The sequence below is a fragment of the Puma concolor genome, chromosome B2 (genome assembly GCF_028749965.1).
Source record: "Puma concolor isolate L17-30 chromosome B2, mPumCon1.1.hap2, whole genome shotgun sequence".
Lineage (NCBI taxonomy): Eukaryota > Metazoa > Chordata > Mammalia > Carnivora > Felidae > Puma > Puma concolor.
Window position 1 is genome coordinate 77,729,842 of NC_141671.1, and position 19,724 is coordinate 77,749,565.

Below are 19,724 nucleotides of genomic sequence, written 5' to 3' on the forward strand. Positions count from 1 at the left end.
CTCTCTCTCTCAAAAATAAACATTTAAAAGACAAACAAACAAACAAAACACCTTTTCTCTGAAGGATTATCCAATCAGGAACCAACTTTTTTTTCCTCACTCAAGAAAAATAAGCATACAGAAACTGAAGTTATCAGGAGTTTTTCATCTACTTTTGCTAAATCAAAGGGATTTTTAGAAACATTTTTATAGGGCAATTCTAAGAAAGAAAATAATTCTCGTTAATGGCGTTTCTTCTTTTTTAACTTACTTATTTATGGAATTAATTATTATATTCTTCTATTACTTCATTTACTCAGTCTTATGGATTCTAAATATTAAAACAGATTATTAGATTTCTCCTTAGCTTGCTTAACTGTTTTGTTTAATAACACATCAAGGGCTTATGAATATCAATTAAATAATTCCTCTAGAGATTCATAATCTAACCTAAAAGCAAATACTTCTCTAAGCTGCCTTCCTGTAAGAGGACTTATCATTTGTTGACTTACTGCTTCTTATGAGAGGATTTATTTTTATTTTTTAAAAAAACATTTTATTTTTTATATATATTTTTTTTTTTCTATTTTAGAGAAAGAGAGCATATGAGTAGGGGAGAAGGGCAGGGGGGAGAGAGAGAGAGAGAAGAATCTTAAGCAGGCTCCACATTCAGCATGGAGCCCAACTCAGGGCTTGATCCTACAACCCTGGGATCATGATCTGAGCCAAAATCAAGAATCACTCAACTGACTCAGCCACCCAGGTGCCTATATTATTTATTATTTTTTACTTAGTATATATTCTTGGTTTATATTGAGTGAATCTATTACTACTCCACCTTTGCCTTATAAGAAGCAAAGTATGTCTTTTCTTCCTCTTATGCTCAATGCGTTATGATGTATTCACTTAATAGATGCTCAAAAAACTTATAATCAGATGGAAAGCTGAAGATATGTATTTAATTCATGTGTTTTTTTTCTTCAGCAAAATTAATCTCAATTCTTGAACCACAGAAACCTGTGTTTAGAAAGAAATAATTATTGATTATATGTAAATGACATTGAAAATTTTTCTGATTTTCCAAGTGATTTTTAAAACTGATAAATTAACACATCAGAACATGGAAGAGGGAGAGGCTTCTTGCAAGAACCAATATAAGGGATAGATAGTAAGCTTTCCATGAATTTCAGCATAAAAATGTCAGCCTTCTATTTTGCTAACATACCTCGAAGAACAGGTACAAAATCGATTTTGAAGTACAAGTTTTTAAAGCTAGAAATAAAACTTGTATAAATAGAATTTGGTTACAAAGGTGACGGTGGAAAATAAAGTAATCTTCCTGTTGGTGGTTAGGCCCCCCGTGGGGCCAATTAGTGACTTTGTCAAAATTGTATGTCAGGTTCTGAAATAGTTAACCTCCAAAAGGTGTACAGTTTATCCCCAGGATGGACATAAGTGATTGGACAAGTGTCATTAAAGAGAACTTGAAATAATAATAGAGGAGTCACAGGAAATAACTGACACTGAAAGTTTTTATGATTAATACTTCAGAAATCTTTCCTCTTGATTTTGTTTCATGTCCTCATGATGCTGTGGCTGTTCTATCAGATATTAAGAACCAGAGTTTGGACTAGACACAGTGTAGCCAATGAGAGGCAAAATCCTCTAGAGTTTAATGGTTTGGGCTTTGAAGACTGACAGATATGGGTTTGGTTACAGTTTCCGCTTTCCTGTCTATGTGAAGTTGGAAAATCCAGGTGTATATGACTTCCTTTTACTATATTGCTTCTAAACAGAATGGTAAGACAATTACAGGGAATGAAAGGGCAGACAGCCTTTCAGAATGTATTCAAAATACGAGTTAAAAAAAAATTTTTTTAATATTTACTTTTGAGAGAGAGAGCGAAAGAGAGAGAGAGAGCACGAGTGAGGGAGGGGCAGAGAGAGAGAGAGGGAGACACAGAATCAGAAGCAGGCTCCAGGCTGTCAGCACAAAGCCCGTCATGGGGCTCGAATTCACGAACTGTGAGATCATGACCTGAGCCAAAGTCGGACGCTTAACCGACTGAGCCACCCAGGCACCTTGAAAATATGATTTTTTTTTTTTAATGGAAGGGACATTTTATATTAAAAAAAAAACACGTGTTTCATGATCTTGTCAAATTATCTAAGAAGACAATTTTTTTTTTAGTTTAAATTCAAGTTAGTTAGCATACAGGATGGTCGTGGCTTCAGGAGTAGTGAAAACAAGTTTTGAAGATGCTCTTACTGAAAGTGTGCTCTTATTCAAAGGCTTCTAGATGATTAACACAAGATTTTCTTCCTTTTCCAGGGCATATAGCCAGATGACTATATACCAGAGCGTCTTATACCAAGGTGCAGCCAGATGACGGAGTTCTCGTCAATGGAAGGAAAAGTGGTGATATGTAGCGTTTCTGAGCTTGGTGCATAAAAAATCTCCCATGATAGGCTCTCTATGCTCTTTTCCTTCACATGAATTGATGCAGAGGGATATGGCAACATTAGAAATTGTATGTTGAAGCTGGTGGAGCCACAATATGGAAGGAGCCTAGGACCCTGAATCAGTGCCCAGAGGCGAGCCCCAGTTAATCAGGAACACTCATTTTGACGGTAATGAGTGAGAAATAAGTGTTGGAGCCATTATAAGCTTTGCTGTTTTTTTTAAATAGTAGAAAACAATACTTTAGTATTCTAATTAGTATCTAGTATAGAATTTATTTTCTTTCATAATTTATTATATATTAACATTAGAAGTGCTGCTTGTCAGCTTTCAATGATGTCATTGCAAATGCATGCAATAGTTCACAGTGAATAAATGTTTATCTATTTGACCACATCATCGCTACACTGATTTTTACTGTTCTATGTCATCCCTGAATTTACAAAAATACACAAGAAGCTAGTCCAACTTCAATTTTTCTTTCACAGAGCCCACATATGCCCCCATCTCCACCTTGACACTGGAATTCTGATTAAAATGAAACAGCAATAGAACAGAGGTCAAGAACTTGGAAGGATTCATATGGAGGAAACCAGGTACAGCTTGATTTAATATCAATATTTCATGTGTTCAGAGAGTGGAGTTTCAGGCTACAAGATAACAGCCCATCATTTTTATGCCCTTCCATCTGTGAAAAGCTGTTCCTCAAAGCAGTGTGTGAACAACCTAGCAGCTTTTCATTTAAGCACCATATTCTGAAAAAGAGAGCAAGAGAGATCTTTTGATGTATAACCAGACTCTAGGAATAATTAAAATCCATGGATTTTTAGGGCCAGACTCATAAAGAATGAACTTACTGCTAAGGAAAAGTACAGAGCACAAATCTTTAACATAATGAAAATGTTGCCTGCTGCATATACAAAACAAAGTCTACACCATATACTATCTGTCAGTGAAGAAACAAGGGTGTGGATTTAGGAGATAGTAGAATAGGAGGAGCCACAGGAATAAAATAAAATGTTTAAAGTGAGGGTTTGGCAGGGGGTGGAGGGAGGGATGAATAGATAGAACATAGGATTTTTAAGGCAGTGAAAATACGCTGTATGATATTACAATGATGGAATACATGCCATTATACATTTGTCAAACTCATAGAATGTACAATACCAAGACTGAATCCTAATGTGGACCTTTGGTGATTATGATGTGTCAATATAGGCTTCACCCCTTCTAACAAATGTACCACTCTGGTGGGGAGATTGATAATGGGGGAAGCTGCCCATGTGTAGGGATAGGGAGTAGATGGGAAATCTCTGTGTCTTCTCTTAACTGAACCTAAAATTGCTCTTTAAAAAAGTCTTTAAAAATTTTAAAGAAAAATCCAAGATGTAATGCATTAAAATTTACAGGGTGAGGTTTTGTTTAAAAAGTATGAATATAATAATAATAATAATAATAATAATAATAATAATGCAGATAAGCCCCATTAAACCAAGTCCCATTGTAAAACAGCAAAGCATAAAATAAAAGGGATCCATATTCTCATATTTCTAACAGAACTCCTGGAATAATGCAAGGCGATAGAAGAATCAGGGGTTTCTTTCCCTGTCTGTCTTCCTATCACTCATGTGGCATTGTGGGAAGCATTGGTACAAATCTTGGACCAGGGTCCTTAGGTCCCATCCCAGGTTAGGGACTCATTAGGCAGGTACCTGGCTTCCCATTTAGGTATCCAACAGTACCCACAAGCTTTAAAACACCAGAGGACATTGTGGTAACAAAAAGACAAATTAGTCTGAGGATGACCCAAAGATGGGATTATTGCCCCATTTAGTATACTTTTGCAATCAGATTTTTCCATGGAAAGGCCTTTCTCTGTGAAGTCTATTGGAGTCATAGGAGCAACTTTTCAGAAAAGTAGCACTTTTGCTGAGTCATACCTAAATCATAACAACATGAAAATTCCAACAAGTATACATTTTGTAAATGAACCATCTTTCTTCCAAAAATGATTCTATCGCATCTCTTCTGTCACATCTCTCAATTTAGGAATTGTAAGCTACTTCGGTATGTCATTCAGGTGAATCATGGAAGTACTTTAAAAAAAAAAACAAAAAACTTCTTATACATAAGGAGATGTAACTCTGAGGCGTTTTTTGAGTCCCCATTCATTTATTTATTCCACTTTAACTAAACACCTGCTATGTTCTAGGCCTTAGCTACTAGAAAGACTCAAGGAATAAATAAACAACAACCAACAAACAAATAAGCAAAGCATTTAACAGTTATAGATGTTATGATATAATGTGAAGTGTTGACTGTCCATCATTTTGCTTCATCCTCATGATAACCCTATAAAGGAGGTACTGGTAGGATCCTTTTTTTCCAGATGAGCAAATAGGTTTAGAGTGGTTAAGTAGCCCACCCAAGATGGTAAAGGGCAAGAGCCCAAGTTTATTCTACCCTAGAGTGTCTGCTCTTAATCTCCAAACAATCATGTCTCCCATGGTTTCTACTCTGGGATACTATTGTGTACTCTATTGATAGGGATAAGTGTGCAAGCAAGTAATTTTAATACATCAAGAATACACAATGTGATACTGGAGCACAGGACAGAAGAGAGAATAAATGTGCAAGGTAGAGGTAGGAAAAAGAAATGCTATTACATGGGGGTTGCCAGATGGAGAATCAGGGACAGACATTGCGAGCAGAGAGGCATTGTGTTCAAACCCAAAAAGGCATGAATGAGATGGTGCAGCAGTGATTAGATTCTCAGTATGGAAGTTAGGCTGAGCAGGTAGAGGCCAGATTATAAAGCATTTTAATTGCATGATGAGCACTAGGTGATGTATGGAATTCTTGAATCTTTATATTATGCTTCTGAGAGTATTCTGGAATTGAAATTAAAAAAAAAAAGAATTCTAAATGCATAGCATGTTGAAAAGGTCCTTAAGCAGAGATATTAGGTGGATATCCTCCCCGCCCCACACACCAAAAGTTTTTGTACTGCAAGGAATAGACAGAAGGGCACAGTGCTGATGGGTGGGCAGAATGATGTCCTTTGTATTTTCATTTTTTGTTTCACTTCTGAAGATTTTATTGTAGATGATACAGTAAGATTTATGTCTTGTAGAAGGAGCCATATATAAATCAGGCATAATGACATCTTCCATGTATTGAAGACTTACTATGAGCTAGTTGCTATGTTGGAAACTTTGCATGTTATTTCGTTAATCTTAAAAAAATATTTTTGCAAAGATGCTGCATTTGTGTTTCCCTAGCAGATATCTGTGGGACAAATCTCCATTTCACTGATGAGGAAATGGAAGCTCTGAGAGTCTAAAATACTTGCCCAAGATAATACAACTGTTAAGTAGGAAAAAACAAAAAAAGGAGCTCCAGTTACATTCTGAACAAGGAAAGTAGAGTTAGATGATATTTGCAACCTTCCATGGCTGTTTTTTAGAAAGTCTCAATACTTTTGTAATCACACTTAATATTTGGAAAATGTTGGTCAGGATAGATTTTCAATCTTCTTATTACGAAAATAATTTTGCAGTTAGAGTATGAACTCTAAGGGAAAATACCACTGATAAACACAGAACAACTCTCTTGTATTAACAGCAATTTACATAGCAAATCTAAGGAGATTGTGCACTACTATCAGATAAACACTTTTTTTATATTGATGTCTGGAACTATACACTGACTGCTTGCCATTCTCTGCAGTGGGAGTTCAGGCAGCATGCAGCCAAACTAAAATAGATTTTATAACATCAAATTGATTTTTTTTTTTTTGGTATTTGCCCTCGGTGTAGCACCATTTCTCATATACTTAAAGCTGACCTAAGTTTGGGAAATTTGCCAATCAATTGTTCAGACTTCTTTCTTGATTTTATAACCCATAGGATACTATTGACCAACACAGGAAAACATCTGTTATAAAGAAAGCCAAAAGCTACTAAGAACTTAATAATAGATGGTCACCTTGTCCTTTTGTAGGCACTCCAGAGTTGGATATTAAATTCAACCAACTGAGTTATCTTTAATTAATTACATTCTTCTAGAGGCTGATGCCTCACTTTGTCCAACTTTTTACAAGGTAAATAGGATAATTTGCCTAATGATTCCAGCATTTAGAGTAGAGCTGGGGAGAGAAGTAGAAGATACAGCACCATTCTTTTTCACTCCTTAGCAGAGGGGTGAAGTTCAGCCAGAGGTCTTGTATAATAGGAGTTTTTAGAGGATATTTAGTGAGGTCCCTATTGGAACATTATCTGTATCGCGAACAACCGTATATCATTTGATAATCATGGGCAAGTTTCAGCTTAGGAAAGACTTCATGTTGATGAGTTTTAAGATGGGGAGGTCCCAATTTTGAGGATGCCAACATACTTCTATCCTATCAAATCCCTCATGTCAGGCAGGATTATCTAGCAGAGGAGTATCGGTAGGGGAAAAGGAAAGAAGCTCGCAAGCCATCCTGGACACCAGGAGGTTTTCACACACCCTTCTTGGCCAGAATATAAAATGAGGGTTCCGTGGCTTTCAAAGTCTTTTAAAGCTTAATACACTCTGCTTCTAAGTTCTGTCATTTGCTCTCAGTTGAAAGCAGGGCTTTCCCTGTCGAACCTGTACAGCCAGGGAGAAAGAGTTCCCAACAGAGCTGCCTGCTGCTGTTTTCAGGAATTCTCCATGCTCCTTATGTTCGGATGCAGCTAGTACTGCTCCTGTGCAGCCAATGGGAGCTCAGGCGCCAGCTCACGTGGTTTTACTAGCTGGAACACTTGTAGAAATGGCCTGGCCATCCAAACCCGGCTGTAGTTCTCCATTCTTATTGTTTTAGTTCTTGTAATAAATCTTCCTTGGCCTGCTAATTCATTGGTTTTCAAAATTTTGGGGACGCAACCCCGTAGTAAAAAACAAAATACATTTGATACATACCTGCACACAAATATACAATTAAAAATATTTTAATGTTTATTTATTTTTTGAGAGAGAGAGAAAGACAGAGAATCTGAAGCAGGCTCCACGCTGTCAGCACAGAGCCTGAAGTGGGGCTCCAACTCATGAACCATGAGATCATGACCTGAGCTGAAATCAAGAGTCAGATGCTTAATGGGCTGAGCCACCCAGGCACCCCACAAACATACAATTTATACAAAAATTTCATTAATAAAAGTCAGGTAGGAATATAGACAAGAGTCTTGCCCCAATTTTATTGTAAATCTGCATGCCATTAGCAGAGGAATGAACATTAAATGTACATTGACAGGTAGCTTTGACCAATGAGAATGCATAAATATTGAAAAGAAAGGGATTTGGAGAGACAATCATTGAGGTACACACAAGAAAGCTGGATCCCAGTCCAACTCAGATTCTAATGACATCAACTGGGGAGAAGCAAATGCTCAGAAACAATACTTTCTGAAGGAGTTGCTTCAAGGGCTCAACTATTAAAACAAACTTCATTTTACCAATTGCTCTTGAGGCAATTGAAAAAAGGACAGATAAAGGCTTTCTGGGATTTCATGCAAGTTACCAACTGACCTCTCTGATGCTATCAAGATTGACAATGGGAAGAGAGAGAGACACCGAAAACATTTGCATAGATGCTGCTGAAGTATGCTGACCCAACTAGGAGACTGATTCACTGGGAGCTCAAATAGCCAACCTAGACGGTGTGCTGAAACAAGTCTCTGCGGGGAAATGGAACTTGACAATCCCATGCATTTACAGTGTACGATTCTGTCTCTTTGTTGGAAGAAATTCATAAAACTCAATTACAAGGCTCAGAAACAGGGATCTGCTTTAGCTTAAATCTTAAACAATATCAGTAACATGGAGAGTTATTAAAGAATGTTTACTTTCCAAAGAAAATAAATGGGTCACTCAAAACTAAATTCAAATGACTGAACAATATGAGAAAAATTCAAATTTCATAGTAATAAAAATTTTAATTTCTAGTAACAGCTAGCAGCTATTCTTTAGCTTAATATTATTATTATTATTATCATGAATGGCCAATTTGATTGGCGATTCAGGGACATGGGTATTCATGCTTATCTTGCTGATTTATGGATAAGCTGATGACTTATATCTAAATAAAAACGTTTATTCCCATTCTTCTAGCATTTCTGCTTCTATGAATGTATTTAATCCAAGCATATCACCACAGATGTACACAAACATTGATCTATAAGGATGTTTCTTGAAGCCTGGCTTATAATAGAAATAGTACCAAAAAAACTCTGTAAGCTTCAATTTTCATGCCTGTGAAAACAAGAATAACAGTAGTACCTACCTCACAGAAGCATTCTGATAATTAGATAAGATAATCTACCTAAAGCACCCAGCCCAGGGCCTAGCAGATAGTAAGTGCTTGTTCTGGTTATTCTCTGTTTGCCCCCCATGTCCTTTCTTAGTACTGCTCTGTCTTTCTTAGTACTGCTGCCAACACCTCTTGCTTGCTGGCCCCCAGTTGAGTTTGCCCAGTAGCCCGACAGGAGGTACTGGCCAGAGACTTCCAGGGAGGGAGGAAAGAGAGGGCTTGGGGTATTTCTTTTCCTCTCCCTCCTTATTTTAGAACTGCTTTCTCATCAGCAGCTGGGTCTCTCTCTATCCATGGCTCCCATGGCCCCAGCTTTTTCTCAGTGAGCTCCAGCAACACTATTTCCTTCCGTTGACCTTTAGGATTTCCCATTGTTGCTAGTCTCTGGATGCCTCCACATCCTTTGATTATTTCCAACATCTAGACAAAAAGTATCTTCACTAAAGTGTCTTTATTTTTTTATTAAAAAAAATTTTAATGTTTATTTATTTCAGAGAGAGACAGAGCATGAGTAGGGGAAGGGCAGAGAGAGAGGGAGACACAGAATCCAAAGCAGGCTCCAAGCTCTGAGCTGTCAGCACAGAGCCTGATTCAGGGCTTGAACCCACGAACCACAAGATCATGACCCGAGCTGAAGTCAGACGTTTAACCAACTGAGCCACTCAGGTGCCCCTTCACTAAAATGTCTTTAGTTGAACCTTATGGTGAATCTCAGCTGACACCCTGACTAAAACACTCCTTTTGGTTAGGGACAAAGAGGATAATGTTAATAATGGTGATTACTGTGTCATTGTTATAATTATCAACTACTTCTAAACTTTTTTCCAAATCTTGGTCTTTGAATTTCTATTTTTCAGTATACTATCCATTGTCCTGCTTCTGTGTCTTTCCAATATAATTCTGTCAGCTAATACTGTGACTTTTGGTACTTGGTTACTGAGGCTAGCAGAAACCTTGAGAGGTTGGCCAATTTATTCTCTTGCTTCAAGGTATAAAATATGTTTCAAGGACAGACAGGAATCTACACTGCTATGCCCTTCATCCTCTTCATGTAGGGAGAATTAAAATATGGTAACATAAGCCCAAAAGTCAACAGTATGAAAATCACTCAGCACATAGAGTAATGAATCCAATCTTGTGTCACTCTTCTTCCAAGTGGTGGACAGGAAAGGGTAATGGACAAAGGGAGCAAAAGTATTGTAATTCAAGGCTTTCTAGAGCTAGAAGTTCCCAACCAGGTATTTAGAGAAGTAGTCACTGGTAAATGGTGGACAACCAGTCTATGGATTGGGCCCTGGTATAGAGACTCTGAACTAGGATTGTCCAGTAGGCCTCTTCCTGATACCTTCCTGAGGCTGAAACTGGCATATTATCGTGGCTCCTTGGGGCTATTTATATTTGACTTTTCTTAATCAGCTCCAAACATTTGAATTGAGTGTATTGCCATTGTATTACTTCCATTTTTCAAAATAAGCCTAAGAGAAACTATATTTTCAACACTGCATTTAAATAAGATTATAGGACAGAGCTGAATTTGACTTTCACTTCAAATAACACTGTTGACTATATCTGCAAACTAGCCAAGAGGTTTTAAGAAAATCGCTGTATTTTATAATTTATAAAATGAAACTTCAAGTGATCATACACACATATACACACACATGTATTTACTTTGCCAGCTGTGTTTTTTTGGGAAGGATTGTCCTTTACTCTGAGATAGTTTCTACTTTTTTGGTGTTAAAATAATCTTCCTTTTTAAAAAATTTTTGTTAATTTTTGAGAGAGAGGGAGAGCAGGGGAGGGGCAGAGAGAGAGAAGGGGACAGAGGATCCATAGCAGGCTCTGTGATGACAGCAGAGAGCCTGACTGTGGGGCTCAAACTCATGGACTGACCTGTCAGATCATGACCTGAGCTGAAGTCAGACACTTAACTGACTGAGCCACCCAGACACCCCCCCCAAATAATCTTTCTTTTATAAAATTATAATAATGAGCGTAACAATAGGTGCCAGGCCCTGTATTAAGTGCTTTGGCTGCATGTAGCAGATAATTCATCTGTAATTTTTAGGAGAGGACTATGAGGGGAGTACAGCTATCATCCCCATTCTGAATAGCCTAGTTAAGCATCTTCTCCCAGGTCCCACAACTATTAAGTGTCTAATTTGGAAACAACCTAGATAGTGTGACTATAAAGGCTAAATGGTACTGTTTTCTGTTATTAGATTGCAGTTGCTTTTTGTTAGTCCATTTATTTGGGAAAACTTGTCTTGAAATCCCAAAGTACAGAAACTAATAGACTCTCGTCTCCATTCACTGTATCTGCTCCTGCATTGCACATAGCCTTGATAGCAGGAGATAGTGTGGGTGGGCTTGAGATGCCTTGTCTGGACCACTGCCTTTCCTGAGGGGTCAGCACAGTCAAGGATTGTAAAGGTAGGTGAGATTCTGATAGCACTACAGAGCCTTCCACAAAGTCACTGACCACAGCACCAAAAGAACCAAAGAGGGAGGCTTTGTAGCTTTCATGACACCATGGTGTGGTGTTGTTAACTTGGTGCTATCACCAACCCCCATTGCAAAGAACACCACCATTACCATAAGAAAGCAAACCTTACTGAAGCAGCACATGCTGAGAAAATATGGCCAGGGTCCAGGAAGCTGTTTGTAGAAACCACACCCAGCTGAGAGCCCTCACCCCAGCTGGAGAGTCTGGTTATTGTTTGGATCAGCTTGTAAGGTCCCTGTGGGACTCCTTTGCTCTGTGTGATGGTAGCCGTAGAGTACAGACTCTGGGAAGTAGGGTCTCTCATGCTGCTACATCCCTCACCTAATATAGGGGCAATGTATTCTTGCCAGGTGTGATGTAGTATGAAAGGTTAAGTTGTCTCAATTAGTCTGTGCATGTTCCAGAAGTTTACTCTAATAAAGTAAAAGTATTCTAAATGAAGCTTTTCCTAGAGTTGGGGCTTGAGGGGAATTTGGAAGCTACCTACTCCATCCTGCCAGTACAGAGAAGAACATCTATACTAAACCACAAATAAATGAACTAAAAACCAGGCAGAACGTTGGTTCTCTAGTTACATAGAAACATGAATCATCAACCAAACAGTATAATACATAGTATAGAAAATTCTGCTATTCAGTCATCATCCATATGGGTCATAAAAAGGGCAAATACATACATGAGCAAATGTGTATGTTGTATGTATATGAAGACAGCTTTGTGCTCTCACCTGGGAATCTACATCTTTTTATTCAAATCTAGCCATGCTCTTTTTATTGCCAATAACACACTGCTTAGAGCTGTTCTTTAGTGTTTGCTTTTATTCCACACCAATAATGCAATGTTTGAAGTTGTCCTTTAATGTGCCTTTATTATTAATAATAGCTGCCATTGACCAACCCCCTACTTTAGGTCAGCACCATTCTGAGCAATTTATACTTACTATCACCTTTATTTATTATAGCAACTCCAAAATGCAGGAACTATATTCACATCTTAAAAATTAAAAAATCAAGTTGAAAAGTTATAATTTCCCTAAGGTCAGGATGTCAGGACCACAGTTGGTATTTAAACTAAGCAAGTCTTGGGGCGCCTGGGTGGCTCAGTCGGTTAAGCGGCCGACTTCGGCTCAGGTCACGATCTCACACTCCGTGAGTTCGAGCCCCGCGTCGGGCTCTGTGCTGACCGCTCAGAGCCTGGAGCCTGTTTCAGATTCTGTGTCTCCCTCTCTCTGACCCTCCCCCATTCATGCTCTGTCTCTCTCTGTCTCAAAAATAAATAAACGTTAAAAAAAAAATTAAAAATAAACTAAGCAAGTCTTGGGGCGCCTGGGTGGCGCAGTCGGTTAAGCGTCCGACTTCAGCCAGGTCACGATCTCGCGGTCCGTGAGTTCGAGCCCCGCGTCGGGCTCTGGGCTGATGGCTCGGAGCCTGGAGCCTGTTTCCGATTCTGTGTCTCCCTCTCTTTCTGCTTCTCGCCCGTTCATGCTCTTTCTCTCTCTGTCCGAAAAATAAATAAACGTTGAAAAAAAAAAAATTTAAACTAAGCAAGTCTTTCTGACTCTAAGATCCACTCTCTTTCCACTACCCCAAGGCTCTCTCTTTTCAAACAATTATTCTCCAATGTGTAAAATCATTGTACTTCTGCTGCTAAGACAGCAGCTATAGAAGTATCCTGACCCTTCCTAGCCCCACAAGGCCTGTCCAGCTTAGGGGCTGAGCCACAGGACCAAGCCTGGACTCTTGCTGCTCCCCACGTATTGGATAAGATTACAGATCTAAGGTCTTAGAGATCTGGTTGTGCCAGTTAGTGACAAGTAGGTGTTGACAAAATTAGTCTTATGATTGCTTAAAGAAATAAGTTTACTCATTTTATAACCATACAGAAAAAGTTAGTTGATAGAACTTTGGTTTGTGACCAACTTTGTCACATGGAAAGTATCTTGATTTTGGTGCTTTAGTTTTATGTCAGTTCCCTATTGGGAAGTCTGATCTTATGATAGTAGAGTTGGGTGCCAGATCTGTAAAACCAAAGGAAAACTTGAATATGTGGTGGGTTTCAGTGAGTCAGGGTGATCTTGGTATTCTTCCACAGCACAAATTTGTTTTTCTCAAATGGTCCATGCCTTTGGTCATGTGGCAAATAATCTAGATAATAGACTTGAGAATTTTTGATGATGCTTCTGTCATGCTTAAACAGAAAATTTTACTTTAATTTGGAAATATAGCCTAAAAAGCAGATTTCATGATGCAGTTTTGAAATTTATTTCAACAAATACTTATTGAGCATGTACTATGTGTCCTAGGTGCTGGAGATAAAACAGTGCACAAAACTGATAAAAGTTCCTATGTTCATGTAGCTTATGGCCTATTGCAGGAAGATAGACAATAAGCAAATAAATAAAACACATAGTATATCCAATGATGCCAATCCAGTACTATGGAGAAAAGAAAATCAGCGAAAATTAGTGAAGAGTGATGGGGTGGGAGGAATATTGCAACTTTTTATAAGGTTATCAGGGAAGGCCTCATTGAGAGAGTGAATCTTGAGCCAAGACATGCAAGAGCTGAAGGTATAAGACAGGTGGATATCAGAGGGCACAAAGTATCAAGGCCCAGAAAGTGTGCCTGGCATGTTGGAAAGTTGGCAGGATGGCCAAGAGGGATAAACTGGGCAATGAGAGAGCAATAGATCAGTGAGAGAGGCAATGTGTCTCTGTGAACTGTGGTATAAACTTTGGCTTTTTCTCTGCGTTGAAGAAGCCACTGGAGGGGTTTAAATAAAGAAAGTACTTATAAACAGGATTCTCTAGCAGCTGTGTTGAGAATACATATTATTGAGAATAGAGGGTGACATCAGTATATTAATTTTCCATTCTGTGTAACAAATTGCCACAAAGTTAGTGGCTTAAAATAACATGTATGTATTATCTTACAGGTTATGTGAGTCAGGAGTGGGTAAGTTCAGTTGGGTCCTCTCTAGGCTGCAGTCAAGATGTCAGCCAGGGCTGGGTTCTCATCTGGAGGTTTGACTGTGGAAGGGTCTGCTTTCAAGCTCCCTCTGGTTGTTGACAGAATTCATTTTCTTGCAGCTGTAGGATTCATTTAGCTGTCTTCTTCAAAGCCAGCCATGGAGAAAGAAAAAGAGAGAGTTAGAAAGATAGAGACAGACAGACAAACTCTAGAGCAAGTCTGTTAGTAGTACAGAGTCTTATACAGCATTACATGATCATGGGAGTGACATCCCATTACCTTGCCAAAATGCATTGGTCAGGAGCACATCCCAGGCCCTGCCTACACTTGAGAGAGGAGATTACACAAAGGTGTGAATCCCAGGAAGCTGGGGAGCATGGAAGCTACCTTACAGTGTGTCACCACAGTTAAGAAAAACCAATTAGGAAGCTCTGCCAATGATCCAGGCAAGAAATGTAAGAATTAGACTAGAATAATTAAAGGAATCATTATATAATCTTACTTGATTCTCCTGTGCTGATGATGACTTGGACTGGACATGACTAACATGGATGTGAGATAAGGTTTAATGAGATACTTCAGCAGTGTTGACAAATGAAATGAAGAGTCCTTTTTCATTTTCCCCCCATGTGTCTTCTGAATTCATCTTTTTTAAAATGTTTATTTATTTATATTGAGAGAAAGAGAGAGCACACACCAGCAAGGGAGGGACAGAGAGAGAGAGGGAGAGAGAGAATCCCAAGCAGGTTCTGCATTGTCAGCTCAGAGCCCAACATGGGGCTCCATCTCAACAACCAAATGATCATGACCTGAGCCGAAATCAAGAGATGGACGTTCGATCAACTGAGCCACCCAGGAGTGCCTTCGGAATTCATCTTTATGCAAAATCACACCATTCTTCCACACTTGGATCTAAAGTTCCATTGTAAATCTGAGAGTGCTCATTTGATTAGGTCACTCAATGGTGCAACACAATAGCTTTGGGCCCAATATTGCCTATAGACCTGTGAAGTAACTGGAATATCTCTATCCTTGCCTCAATCAGGGCCAGAATTGTTATGAAGTCACCTGGCCTTTTTTCTCTGTAGCTTCTTGCCTTTCCACATAAAAAAAGTGGTGATTTTAGTGTTTCTGGAATTTTGTGATATTTCTGCAGTGTTCTCTTTCTTGAGTAAATATGCATGACTCTATTCATTAGCACTGGTCAAGAAATTTCAGTTAGTCTGCCAGCAGGTCTGTCAGATCAGTTTGCCCTCTCTCCTCTTCTATCTGTCTTCTCAAATTCTTCACACCTTTAAAATTTCTTAGAAATATTTTTTGATTCACCTCACCTGCAGACCTAATTGCTTCATGCCCACACAGCCAGCCTAGAATCTGTACATAGAGACTGCTTTCTCTCATAAAAACTTCCCACAGCCTATAGCTCCTTATCTTTTGTAGTCAAGAAAATCTCTCTGACCCCACGCTTTTATGTCCCCCAGCTCTCAGTCTGTTATCCCCAATCACCAATCAAATGATTATTTAATATTTCCCATAAACATACAAGGCTCGGTGGAATACACTGTGCCAAAACCACTATGAAATATGTGTCCTGAAGACTTCACATTCTGATGTCTCTCTGGTTGTTATAAACACATTAGGACAATAACCCTGTGTTGGTGCCACAGAAGAGTGCAGTCCAAGAGGGCAGCATTGCTACCAGATTTTTTAGAAGGGGCCATTTTAGTCATGTAGCTCGTGTGAGTCAGAATTCCGGCGCTTCTTTGAACAGGCTGCACTAAGCAGACCTGCCTCTGACACACTGCAGCTCTCCTTTAAGCCAACAAGAGCCTCTGGGCTCTGTGAGTCATCCTTTCCCAGGTTATTAAGGCTTAGATAGAGATTTGATAAATGACAATCTAAGTTGTTATAGCTAGTTCACTTAACCCTTCATCTGGAAGTCTATCACCCCACAGTTTTCTAGTTCTTGCCAGAAAGACATCTGAGCAAAGCATATGGATGCCCTGATGGATGTTTAACTAGGCATTCAAATAGTACTGGATGATAAAAGGGAAATTTTACAATGGATTCTTCAAGTAGCTTGAAGGAAAGAGTAAAAAAAAGGGTGTGAGCTTTCTAGAGAGTCAGACTAACATTTAATCACAGCTTCCTATGGGCACGTTTCTCATTTTCTTGGAGTCTCAGCTTCCATTTATGTAAAATGGAGGTATTAATACACCACCTATGGTTCTTGATAGAATTAAATATGAAACACACCCTGCAGAAGTCTGGGGACCTCAAAGCATTTCCCACTTGTAAAGTAGGCAATGACACTTCTACAATCAGAACTCATCTGTGAGGCTGCTTAGTGAGCAGAGTCAACATGCTGGTGTCAATGGCCTTGCCCTTGGGAGTCATATAGATTCAGAATTTGTCCTGCTATCTTCTGCTTCCTCCAGTCTTGGCTAAAGGAATACGACAAAGCAATAATAACTTTAGATCAGTTTTAAGCCTGCTCATAAAATATGGAAACAGCCAGGAACCAGAAGATTCTTAAATCTGCTGAGGACTAAGATGGAGGCATCAAAGAGATTAAAAAAAAAAAAAAAAAAAAAAAAAAGCATAGCTTAGCTTAGAAGCCAGCAGTATGTTCAAAGTGACTCATTTGGTATTTATTTTTTTAATTTTAGAGACAGAGTGCAAGTAGGGAGAAGGACAGAGAGAATCTTAAGTAGGCTCCATGCTTAGCATGGAGCCCAATGTGGGGCTCAGTCCCAGGACCCTGAGATCATGACCTGAGCTGAAATCAGAGGTGGATGCTCAACTGACTGAGCCGCCCAGGTGCCCCTGACTTATTCGTTCTTATGTGAGAAGAACCCTACAGAGGTCCAGGTAAGCAGGAGAGGATTTTGGAGCTGGACACTTCAGGTTTTTCAGGCCATGCCAGTCTTCTCAATTTCTCTCTCTACACCTTCATGTGTTGGGAAGCTGAATCTGTGGGTGTCCGGAAGGAGTGTGTGTGTGGGTGGGGGAAGGGGGAGGCTGATAGTGTATTTCATTTAAGAAAGAGTAAGATGGAAGATGGAATTAATCATTCATTGCTTTGTATCCTATTCAGTGCTTAAGCAGTCCATGTTTTCTACACTATTGTCCTGTTATCTTGGAATTACAGCCTAGAAAACTTAATTTGTGCCCTATGTACAATATCTTTAGGTTACTAAATATTGTATAGCTATGTGAGCACTTTGGGAAATCACTGTTATCTGTTGATTTTTTTGAACCAACAAGTAAACAAATAATCTTTAAAAAATAACCAGAACTGTGTCTGGATCTCACTTTGGTATATAAATATTTTTTAACAGGTTATTTAAGGGCTATCAACTGGGTGGTCTTTTTATTATATTTTCTTTTCCAAAGTTAGTTGACTATAATTCACTTTAAAAAATCTTGCTGTATATCTAGCCTTAGCATAGGGGAAAAAAAAAAGGAAAGAAACAACCTGGTATCTGACATTATGTCACATTATTAGGATTCATTACTAGTCAAACTCTACTCATATCTGAAACTTGTAAGTCCTGCTGTCATTTCTAAACAGTTGCATATGAATGTGCAAGATTAGAAACTTGCTATTAAAAAGAGAGAGCTTTCCAAAGAAGACATACAGGTGGCCAAGAGACACATGAAGAGATGTTCAACATCATTAATCCTCAGGGAAATTCAAATCAAAACCACAATGAGGTATCATCTCACACCAGTCGGAATGGCTAGTATCAAAAAGACAAAAAATAACAAAGGTTGATGAGGATGTGGAGAAAAAGGAACTCTCATGCACTACTTGTGGGAATGTAAACTGGTGCAGCCACTGTGGAAAACAGTAGGGTGACTCCTCAAAAAAATTAAAAAATAGAAATACCATATGATCCAGTAATTCCACACCTGGGTATTTGTCCAAAGAAAATATAAACACTAATATGAAAAGACATATGCACCCCTATATTTATAGAAACATTATTTATAATAACCAAGATATGGAAGCAGTCCAAGTGTCCATCAATAGATGAATGTATAAAGAATATAGAATATATATATATATATATATATATATATATATATATATATATATATATATAATGGAATATTACTCAGCCATAAAAAAGAATGGAATCTTGCCATTTGTGACAGCACAGATGGACCTAGAGAATATTATGCTAAGTGAAATAAGTCAGGCAGAGAAAGACAAATACCATATGATTTCACTTATACGTGAAATCTAAAAACAAAACAAACACAAACAAAAACAGACTCTTAAATACAGAGAGCAAGCTGGTAGAGAACAAACTGCCAGAGAGGAGGCAGGTTGGGGGAGAATGAAAACACAAAGGGATTAAAAGGTACAAACTTCCAGTTATAAAGTAAAGAAATCATGGAGATGAAAAGTACAGCATGGATATAGTCAATAATATTGTAACAATGTTGTATGGTGACAGTGACTACACTTATCTCAGCGAGCACTGAGTAATGTATTCAATTGTTGAATTAATAGGTTGTATTCCTGAAACTAATATTACATTATATGTTAATTATACTTCAATAAAAAAGAAAGAGCTTTAAATTGATCCTCTGTCTAATTGTTAAGCATCTAAATGGTATTTGAAATTTTACAAAACTAGGAGGTATAAGACAAATGCCACAAAATTTGTCACAGCTTCAGAAATTAAATGATCTAACATTTTGGGTGTTTCTAACTGCTGAGGTATATTTTTTAGTCAATAAGAAAAGTATTACTATTTCTATTTTAAGGAATATGGACCCAGATGACAACTAAGAGCAGGCAGATTATCAGTCTATGCCCCCAGAGTGGTTTTCTCCTTGTGACAATCTTGCAAAATCTAGTACAACCTGGTTTTCTGGTGTCAAAGGTCAGAAATGTTAGAACTGGGAGAAAACAAATCCAGCAGGTGAGGAACAAATTAGGAATCTCAAACCTAGAGCCCATGGTTTGGGGAGGGGAGAATTGTGATTTTAAAATAACAAACAAAATCTTAAAATTATTTTAGATATAAAATTTAGAGTAGATGTGTGGCCATTCTAAGTTCAGTCTTAAAAATTCATAGTTAAAGAAAGGAATAAGAATAAGAGAGGATCTGATGGTAATCTGGCTGTGACATCTGTCACTCTATTGATGGCCAGGGTTGATTTGGCCGACCTGGGTGTCTCCTTCCTCCCTCATCACTCCATGTGCATCCCTCCCTAAGCTGTGTGCTCAGTGGAAGAGGATGTCCATCTCTGATAGAGGAGGACCATTCTTCTGTCAAGGGTATATGACTAACTGTGCTCCCCTTCTAGAACCTCCAAACAAGCTCTCAAGGTCCATTTGTAGGAGAAGGTAGGGTAGTCAAGCTTTAAAGACTCCAGACACATCCAAATGAGATGCTGCATGTGGCAGTCTGCCTTTCTTAAAAAGAAGAAGAAGAAGAAGAAGAAGAAGAAGAAGAAGAA

The 19,724-nt window shown here is 38.4% G+C and overlaps 1 long non-coding RNA gene across 1 annotated transcript in view; it reads left to right on the top strand.

The window, feature by feature from the left end:
• The window catches only part of LOC147581062 (uncharacterized), a 67,141-nt gene extending 59,757 nt beyond the window's left edge, over nucleotides 1-7,384 (top strand). The window contains exons 4-5 of the long non-coding RNA XR_015251370.1: nucleotides 2,312-2,610; nucleotides 2,929-7,384. This is a non-coding gene — a long non-coding RNA (uncharacterized LOC147581062). The remainder of the gene's footprint in view (nucleotides 1-2,311; nucleotides 2,611-2,928) is intronic.
• The last annotated feature ends 12,340 nt before the right edge of the window (nucleotides 7,385-19,724 follow it).